This window comes from Poecilia formosa, unplaced genomic scaffold (genome assembly GCF_000485575.1).
Source record: "Poecilia formosa unplaced genomic scaffold, Poecilia_formosa-5.1.2 Scaffold580, whole genome shotgun sequence".
Lineage (NCBI taxonomy): Eukaryota > Metazoa > Chordata > Actinopteri > Cyprinodontiformes > Poeciliidae > Poecilia > Poecilia formosa.
In genome coordinates, this window is record NW_006800519.1 from 25,869 (window position 1) to 35,252 (window position 9,384).

At 40.1% G+C, this 9,384-nt stretch overlaps 1 long non-coding RNA gene across 1 annotated transcript in view; it reads right to left on the reverse strand.

Moving 5' to 3' along the window:
- Window positions 1–695: 695 nt before the first annotated feature.
- The window catches only part of LOC107834308 (uncharacterized), a 23,402-nt gene continuing 14,713 nt past the window's right edge, over window positions 696–9,384 (reverse strand). The window contains exons 2-3 of the long non-coding RNA XR_001660096.1: window positions 6,958–6,961; window positions 696–706 (exon numbers count right to left, since the gene is read on the reverse strand). This is a non-coding gene — a long non-coding RNA (uncharacterized LOC107834308). The remainder of the gene's footprint in view (window positions 707–6,957; window positions 6,962–9,384) is intronic.

A 9,384-nucleotide genomic window follows, 5' to 3' on the forward strand; every position in this document is an offset into this window, starting at 1 on the left:
TGATGACAATTCCAAGGGTTCTTGACCACAGGTGGCCCCCACAATTTTTTTTCTTTTACAACAAATAGAAAAAAAAACATAGTTAGCTTTGCGCAGACTACTGTTTGCCTCCATAGCATTTAATGAATTAAGGAAAAGAAATACCAAAATATTCATATATTTAACATGTCCCTGTACCTTTTACTTAACAAATGAGTCAGTCAGCAGCTCCTCTAATCCCCGATAACAACATAAACCCCTTACCCCCATCCCAGTGAAAAAGGTGAGCAACACTGTATCCAATGACAACCTAGTTAGTATCATTCCAGGGAATCCATAGGGATTTCTGTGTCTTTGCCGTTTCTACAACTACACAACAAAAACATATTTGTTGCTGACAGAAATCCATCCATCCATCCATCCATCCATCCATTCATTTTCTTCTGCTTCATCCAGGGTCGGGTCGTGGGGGCAGCAGCTTCAGAAGGGAGGCCCAGACTTCCCTCTCCCCAGCCACTTCTTCCAGCTCCTCCAGAGGAACCCCCAACGCGTTCCCAGGCCAGCCGAGAAACATAGTCCCTCCAGCATGTCCTGGGTCTTCCCCGGGGCCTCCTCCCGGTAGGACGTGCCCGGAACCTCACCAGGGACGCTTCCCTGGTGAGGAGGCATCCTGACCAGATGCCCAAGCCACCTCAAACAATCTTTACAAAATGATAAAAAAAACAGCCTCCTGTCTGGACTGCAGCCAGGCCAAACAGTTTTACCTTAGCTTGCATTTAAATTACAGATATATATTGCCACAGCCCTCCTAACCCGTCCTCTCCTAAGTGAAATTAAAGCTGCAGTATGTAACTTTTATATTAAAAAATATATATATTGTTTTACATATTAGTTTGAACTGTCATTGTGTTGTGACAGTATGGCATGAGAGGTAATTTGTGAAAAATTTATTTCCTCTGCCTTCTCCCAGTGCTATCTAGAAACAATCAATCAGAGGCAGGATGCCTCTGATTGGCACCGTCAATCACAATCTCATGTGGCTGCTCATCCTCCCTCACAGTTTGAATATGCAAATTCAAACTATGAATGCTCAGTTCAGTTAACATAGCTACCAATGATGGCAGATAACAGCTTTCCTGTAACAATAAGTTGTTTTTCAACCATTACCACATTTAGCAGTGAGTGAATGAAGTTGATTAACAACACTAAAACCTTCCTCTTGGTTCTGACTGGTTTTTTTTGGTCAGAACAGTGCATTACTTTAGCTAGCTATAGTGGATCTAATTTTTTGTCATGGGGCCCAAGATTCTTGGCAGCGCCCCTGCTGATAACATGAAAGAGGCAGAAATCTCAAAGAGCAACACATCACATTATGAAGAAGAAGCAGTCTACAAAGGGATTCACCGTGGTGACAAATATTATCTATAAATAAAATAAACATGGAAAAGTGATAAGTTTTTCAGGGGTACAGATGTTACTCCAAGCCCTGTTCAGTCTGCTGTAATCAAAGTAATTAATTTGCCTAGAAAGTTTAGATTGTTTGTGTGAATCAATCAAACTCTGACACAGATCAAACAGCTCACTCTGGTCCCCTAAAAACTCTCACTTCAACCAAAACTTCAGTTTGGTTGAAGTGAACTCTGGTGTGGTTCCAATGCACATGTGAAAATCAAACAAACCGGAGACCTCTCCAAAAGCAGGAAGTGGACTACAGCACAGAGCATTCTGGGTAAATACAACCAACGCAAACATGCTAGCCTAACACTAGCAGGAGAAGTGGATCGTGGTCTTTTATTAAAGACATAAGAGAAATTCTACAACCACTAAAATCTGATGGTATTCCATTTTTGTTTACATTTTGTTAAGAAAGAAGATGCGTTCAGTGTCTTCTTCTAAGCTTTTCATGTCATTCTTGGTGCAGCACCCCCACAGTTGAGGAGGAGAACGTGTTTTCAAAGAATGTGACTTGTTTGACTAATTGCAGTGCGAGAGCGACCTAGAGAACACTGGACAAAATCAGCAGAAAGAACACATAAGATCAGATCTAGACCTTCAGAACCATATGAACTATAACAGTGATCATGGTTCAGAAATCAAGGAGGAAAAAAAAAGAGTGGCCTAGTTAAAGTCCAAAATCGCAGTTGAGGAAAGATGTTGAACAGGTGTGTCATGCTCAAAACCCCTCCATGTTTATTTCTGTTTCCATATGGTCTGGTTAGTTTACAGGCTTTTTCTCTTATTAAATCATCATTATTATTATTAGTCACAAATCTAAAAATATGTAGGTGTGACAAAAATGAACAGAAGGAAGCTATCATAAGGTAAATACTGCATAATGGCCTTATATTTTTAAGTATGAATCATGCTCAAAGTTGTGTTTAAATAAACTTCTATAAGAATACTGTGTGAATTTCCAGCAGCTCAAACACACAGTCGGAATATTCTCAAGGTGAAGCAATGGGATTTTCTGCAAAGACCTTCACAGAAAAACTTGGGACGATTCGCAGTGAAAAAAACAAACAAACAAAGAAACCTTCCAATAGCCAGGAGAAACAAGAGAGGAGTTCTTGTTTACATTTATGAAACCTTGTGCAGGAGTTTCCTGCAACACTTCATGTGGTGGTGGTTATATTTCAGCAGATTATTTGGAAACCTGAGGGATTGCGTTTAATTTTTTTTTTTTCTTTTAATATAATTCAGTCTCTCCTGGTGTGTTCAGTAAACCTAATAGATGTTAATAACATTGCACGTTTTAGATACTGAAGCTTTAATCACAATGTACTGTTAGAGGCTGTTGGCTGCTTTGAAGAACAAACGGTACGGCACAGATTATTCATTTGTCATTTTCAATCAGCTACTTATTGAAATCTTGTAATAGGAGGGAGATAGCCACTTAACAATAAGTCGAGCTGCATTTAAACATTAGAAATATGAGACAAGACAAACAAATTCAATCTAAAACTAACTTTTTTTTCACATGTAAATGTCCATAGAAAGAACAGGCAAAGACTATTTCTGCGGTTCTTTTCAAGGTGGAACTGGAACTGGAAAACTGAGATAAAACCACTGCAGGCTTCCTTCACCTTTGTAATGAGCTGGAAAAAAGAGAGCAAAGTTTCTTCCTTCCCTCTTTATATTGTACAGAAATGTGCTTGAGAGGGCAATTCAAGTTGATAGTGAAATGAAATTAAATGAGCTCGGTGAAGGCAGAGCAGAGAAGAATCTGTGGCAGCAGTTCATGTCAGGTCAGTCCTTAGCAAACGCCGAGTGCTGGCCCTCGGCTCTGCTGCCTAGGCTCAGCCCAAAACACTCTCAGAGGTTCATTAAGTGAGCATGAAATGAGCACACTACTGGCAAAGGTTGAATGGGTTGTTGATCAACACGAATGACTCATAAAATGACCCAATAGTTGTGAGCATCCAGGTTCCCACAGTGACCTCCTTTAAGAGCAAAATCTGAAAAGATAAATGTGATATCTGCAATCGCAGCATCGAGATGTTTAAAAATCTCATTAAGGAAAAAGACATGAATCACATAACAGTTTTTTTGTTATCCAAAAGTGTTCTAAAGGGAATATTTTGAGAAAAACTAGTGCTTTGTGTGCAACAGTCCATATTCAGTTGGAAGTGATTAATAAAAACTAGTGCAGCAGTCACTTCCCACTATGCAATTTTTGTATTGGGCATCTTCACTTTTCACATTTGTTCTGACTTGTAGTAAAAGTGAGAGTCTGTTCTCTGGATCAAACAATAAGTAATGCTTCCTTATTATTACAGTTTGGTTTTACCTTCAAATTGGCAGAGAATTCACTGTACTGTGAAAGCAGTAAATCAAAGCATTTCTGCTCTTGCTGTTTGCTTTTCTATTAACTAAAAATATCAAAGGAAGAACACTTCCATAAATTTCAGAAAGAAGGAAGCTAGCTCTGTTTTTCTGTTTCCTTTGGGTTTCCCCTCATAGAAGTTTGTGATCAAAACCTTGCATATTAAAATTTTAAAGTTTAACAGTGAGTGGTAGTTTTTTTTAAAATTCTGGTTATAGTGCTTTTATAAAATTAAAAAATGTCCTTGTTCTTTATATTACAACTAGAGTATTTAAGTCATCCCAACATAGCTCTATTAACCCTTTAACAATGTTTTTATCAGCAGCTCTGAGCAGCAGCTCCAATAATGAGTCTAGAGGCTAAGCCAAGGCTTTAAGCCTCTGAGGTGGTACACCGGGGATGAATTAAAATCAGAGCTGTCTTTGATTTTAGTGCAGGTAATCCATTTATTTTCCATGATTCTCGGCAATAATCATCCTATATCCTTTTACAACGATTCATTCCTCCAACTTGTTGACAGCAGCACAGCATTCTGCATTAATTGTTTTCAGCGTTCAACGTTAGCGGTCAAAAACTGTTTCCCCCTTCCGGGTGAAGGAGCTAAATGGGAGGAGCTGCTCTGTGAGGCGGAAGCTCCAAAGCTGCACCTTCGGTCCAACCAAGCATTTTGCTCATCTGATTGAGCAGCAAAATGCCTCATTTTGCTCATCTGAATGAGCAGCAAAATGCCTCATTCAGATGAGCCATGAATTTCTCAAATATCCATGAATTTGAGAAATGCATGGATATTTCTCAAATATCCATGAAAGAATCAAAGTAACACTCTAGGTTTGTTTTTGATCAGGGAATAACATTATAACTTGACATAAAGTTAAAAAATTAAATTTTACATAAAACTGCCACAGTAAGCTGATCATGTGACAATTCAGACACACCTTGGAAAAACATCAGGCCCGTTTGGATAACCAATGTTTTTTTTAAATTATTATTTAACCAATTTTTTTTTTTTTTTTCTGGCTCTAGTGGCCTTTATTTGATAGTTAATTGACAGGAAAGTGGGTAACAAGAGAAGGGGGAAGACATGCAGCAACGATCAGCAAGGCCAGGAATCGAACCTGAATCAGCTGCGTCAAGGACTAAGGCCTCCATATGCGGGTTGTCCTTAACCCCTGCGCCACCACAGCACACCCCAAGGATAACCAATGTTTTAAAGAAATCCTCCTCAATCTACTCATAGCCAACAGTCAAAAATTGTGTTTGTTAGACTCCAATAAATGTTATTTTGATATTTATAAGAGTGAATTAACAGAAAAAAGGTGGCAATGGATGGACACCACTGCGTTGCTATGCTTTGTGTTTTTATTCAGCAAGGTTACAGTTACATCGAAATGCCAAACACATGAGGGACAACATGAGCAAGTCAGACTATTTCTCCAAAACCTCATTTCAGATGTGGCAGGAAATGCAATCTATATGAGTGATTAATTCATTTATTTATTTTTCATGAACAAACGCCATAAACGTGATCTATTCAGGGTTTACAATAATCATTTTCTCTAACAGACAAGTAATTTGCAGTTTGTAGCCTTTACCAGGCGCTGGCATTTTAGCAGTGCAAATCTAAAATATGTTTTACTCATAGCACCAAAACAAAACAAATGCTGCCCCTTTGAGTTTTGATTATTCAACTGGGAAAAGGTACAGGTTAATGATTTGTGTATTAAACGGGAACTGATAAAAAGAAGTTATTGGGTTTGAGTTGCATTATCATTCTTTAGACTGTCAATCTTCTGGGAACAGCAGAATCCATTTTTTTGTAATGTTCTTTTTTTTCTGTGTGAAAATGCTCACTTGTCGGTCTCTCAGACATTTATCTTATTTGCACTTCAGAAACTTAGTAATCATTAAGTAAACATTGTTGTGCATATTCGTCATCCACAGAGGAACTACTCGTACATTCTTGCTAATTCCCTTTTATCCTTTCACAGATCAGATTTTTTCTCTTTCACAATTACAATCCTGTCACCAAATGTTTGCTCATAGGCTGACCTGCATCTTAATTAATGGATTAGTAGACAGATTGCAGTTCTCAGTGGTGGGTTTTTTACATAAAATCACAGCCTAAGACAATCTTTACAGTCATAAAAACAACCATGAAAAAAAAACCTGCTATAGATAGGCCTGTCACGAAAACTAATTTTGCTGGGCCATAAATTGTTCCATAAGTTATCACGACAAACAATAATATTATTTTGAGACCATTTTAAAGTAGTATAACGGTAATGGCATAATAATAATGCAAAAACACATTCTCAAACATCAATAAAATTTTAATTGTAATGAACATACAGCACTGGGAAGACATTTTCAATATCCAAAATAAATAAACAAAGCAACAGAGACGACAAATAAGATTAATTACCAAGTCTCAGTAAAGAAAATTATCTTCCAAAAAGACTTTTATCATCTAGTTTTAGGCAGAAAGAGAAAAACAATAAATCACGCCAAGGAAGTTATTGAGTTTGTTTTAATTTATCATGCGATTAATTGATTTATTGATTATTGTGACAGGCCTATATGCAGATTTCAATCCAATGCCCAGCCTCCATTTCTTTCTGTTGTTGGTCGCTTGAAGGACTGAGGTGGCACCAGAAATCAGTGCTGCATCCCATGCTTCAGCACTGAGCAGATGCATTGGCCTCATGTAATAAACCTGAGCAGGCGTGGAGCTATAGGGGGAGCTGGGGGGGCTGCTGCCCTCCAAACCAGGCTGGATGGGGGCCCGGGCCTGGAGGTGCCAGGGAGGGAGGAATGGTTTCAAGTCATTGAAATACGTGATTATAGACAGAGAAAGTGCGCCCTCGCCTGTTGAGAAGGGTGTATTTAATGTTAAATACCCCCCCCCATACCCGCTCAACAGTTTTAGTTTCACTCCACGTAAGGGGCCCGGTGATTCCTTAGGGGCCCGGTGATTGGTTAGGGGCCCGGTAATTGGCCCCGCCCCCCGGCCCGGCGCTGACTTGTTCCGCTAGTGAACCTGAGGCAACAGAAGAGTAAGGTAGCAGGGGGTTGTGGGGCGGAGGTGGAAGAGTGCGAGTGGGAGGCCCTGAGCTATGAGGTGCCGTTCAGGACAAAAACTATATTTTGTCTCACACACTACTAAAGACTCATAAACACACACACACAATATTGAAATTGCACATATATACTATTACAATGTCACACACATACAATTTTTCTCTCACACACATACACAAAATACAAAAATTGCGCATATACACTATTAAAATGTCACACCCATACAATTTGAGATGACAAGAGCTTCGCTCCCTCCTTTCATCCTCTCCACCTTCTACAGAGGAACCATTGAGAGCCTGCTAAGCAGCAGTATCTCCCTCTGGTCTGGGAGCTGTAAGGTGTCAGACTGGAAGTCTCTGCAAAGAGTGGTGAAGACAGCCGAGAGGGCCGTTGGGGCTCCACTCCCCCCTATCCACAGCATTGCACACAGATGCTGCTTAGCCAGAGCAAACCAGATCCTCTCTGATTCCACCCATCCTCTCCATGGTCTGTCCATCCGCTTGCCGTCTGGGAGGAGAGTCCATAGCATCCGCTGCAGCAGTGATCCCCAACCCCCGGTCCGTGGACCGGTACCGGTCCGCGCAAGAAATAATTAAATATTTCGGTTTAATGTAGTATTTGAGTCTGGAGGATCTTTTATTTTGAAAATCCTTTAACCGGATTCTCTCGGTTACTTGCGCGCCAACACTGAGCCCACAAGCAGCAAAATGAGTAAGAAATGGATCAGATGTCTTTGGAAAGTTTCTTTGCAAAGGGGAAAAGGCTCAGAGAAGAGACAGGAGAATGGATTTATCCCGGACCGGTAGGTGAGTCAAACATTACAACCCGCTCTGTGAAACATGCAGCGACCGGCTGCTAATGAGGCAATGAAGCTTCAAACTGCTTCGCCACATAGAGACCAAGCAGGCTGTGGATATAAGCAACACTTCGGGTGTCATTGTCTCCCATCACTCCCAGATGGGACCGTTTCGTTGCAGAGAAACAAGCTCAGGGCTCCCGTTAGTCATTATCATGAATTAAAATTTTCACGAAAGTAAAATGCTCGTTTTTGTGGCGCATCTGTATCTTATTTTGAAGGGATATGTAAACGTTACCATAGCGACCAGAGTCAGAGCGTTTGGGCAGTGGTCGAGAGGAGATGAGTAGAGCTTGTGAGTCTTAAGTCTGGTTTACACGGCAAGATTTAAGGATTGTCGGCCGATTCTCCAAATCTCTGTGACCACAGAGCTGATAAAAATACAACAGGTTGGATCGGTTCCTGTCCAGCCAGAAGGCAGGATATACACACCACACGAACCGATTCCAGTCACGAACATCCCGATTCCAGAGGATAATCCAGTAAAACCTTTATCATACCACACATGAATTTAGAATCAAACACGGATGACAATGTAGAAGCAATGGTGACAGTTTGTTGATAAAAGAAAAGGTGGTGGATAAAAGACGACGGGAGCAGCTCTATTTGCTGCACTATGATTTGTAAGCGACTATGTTTTTTCATAGTTAACATTTTTAACTGAATAAACATAAACATATATAATAATGATCTTTACATATAATCATAAACATGTCCACATATCATCTCCGATATCCACCGGACTCTCAGTTGCTCGATATGTCAGCTGTTTGGGATTCCCCTCTGTTCTTACGTCACCGCTCTTTCTGATTGGCTACCTGTCACATTCAACAGGTTGTATTCTCGTTCCCAGTCAGGGTAAACCCCACAGGCTGCGATAAAAAGGCCAAGACAAGCCAAATTGGGTATATTCAGGATTTAGCGGGAACACCAACATGCAGAAGCCTGGAGAATGAACAACAAAAGCTGGCATTAGAAAAACAAAAATTGCAGATATGGAAGCAGAAAGAGTTTTTGATTTAAGTAAAAACATCCGATTAGTTCCTCAGTTTTGTGAAACGGAAGTTGATCTTTTCTTTCTGTCCTTTGAAAAGATAGCAAAATCTCTAAAATAGCCCGAGAATATATGATCTCTTCTTGTACAGAGTGTGTTTACTGGCAGAGCTCTGAAGGTTTATGCTGCACTTGATGCAGACAAGTCATCAACTTATTAAGATGATTTGTCTGTTGTTGCTGCTTACCAGCTGTCTTCAGAGGTTTATCGAGCATTTCCGTAACCTGAAAACAAGTGCGACTCATACTTATATTGAATATGCTAGGGAGAAGGAGATAGCAATATTCTTTGTGTTCAAAGAATATTGGTCAGAACTATGAGCAATTAAAATGGTTTATTCTCGTGGAAGATTTTAAAAGTAGTTTTTCTTTTGAGGTAAAAAAATTACCTAGAAGATCAAAAGGTTGATGAGATTCAGAAAGCTGCAGTTATGGCTGATGATTTTGAACTCACTCATCAGTGTTCAGTGAGAGAGGGAGTAAGTCCATTAGTTACCAAACACAGCATGGAATTGGAGCTGAAGGTGGTTTCCCGAAACCATCTAGAGGATTCAAGACATCACAGATGAATGTGCAGTGAATGCGAGGCATGTGT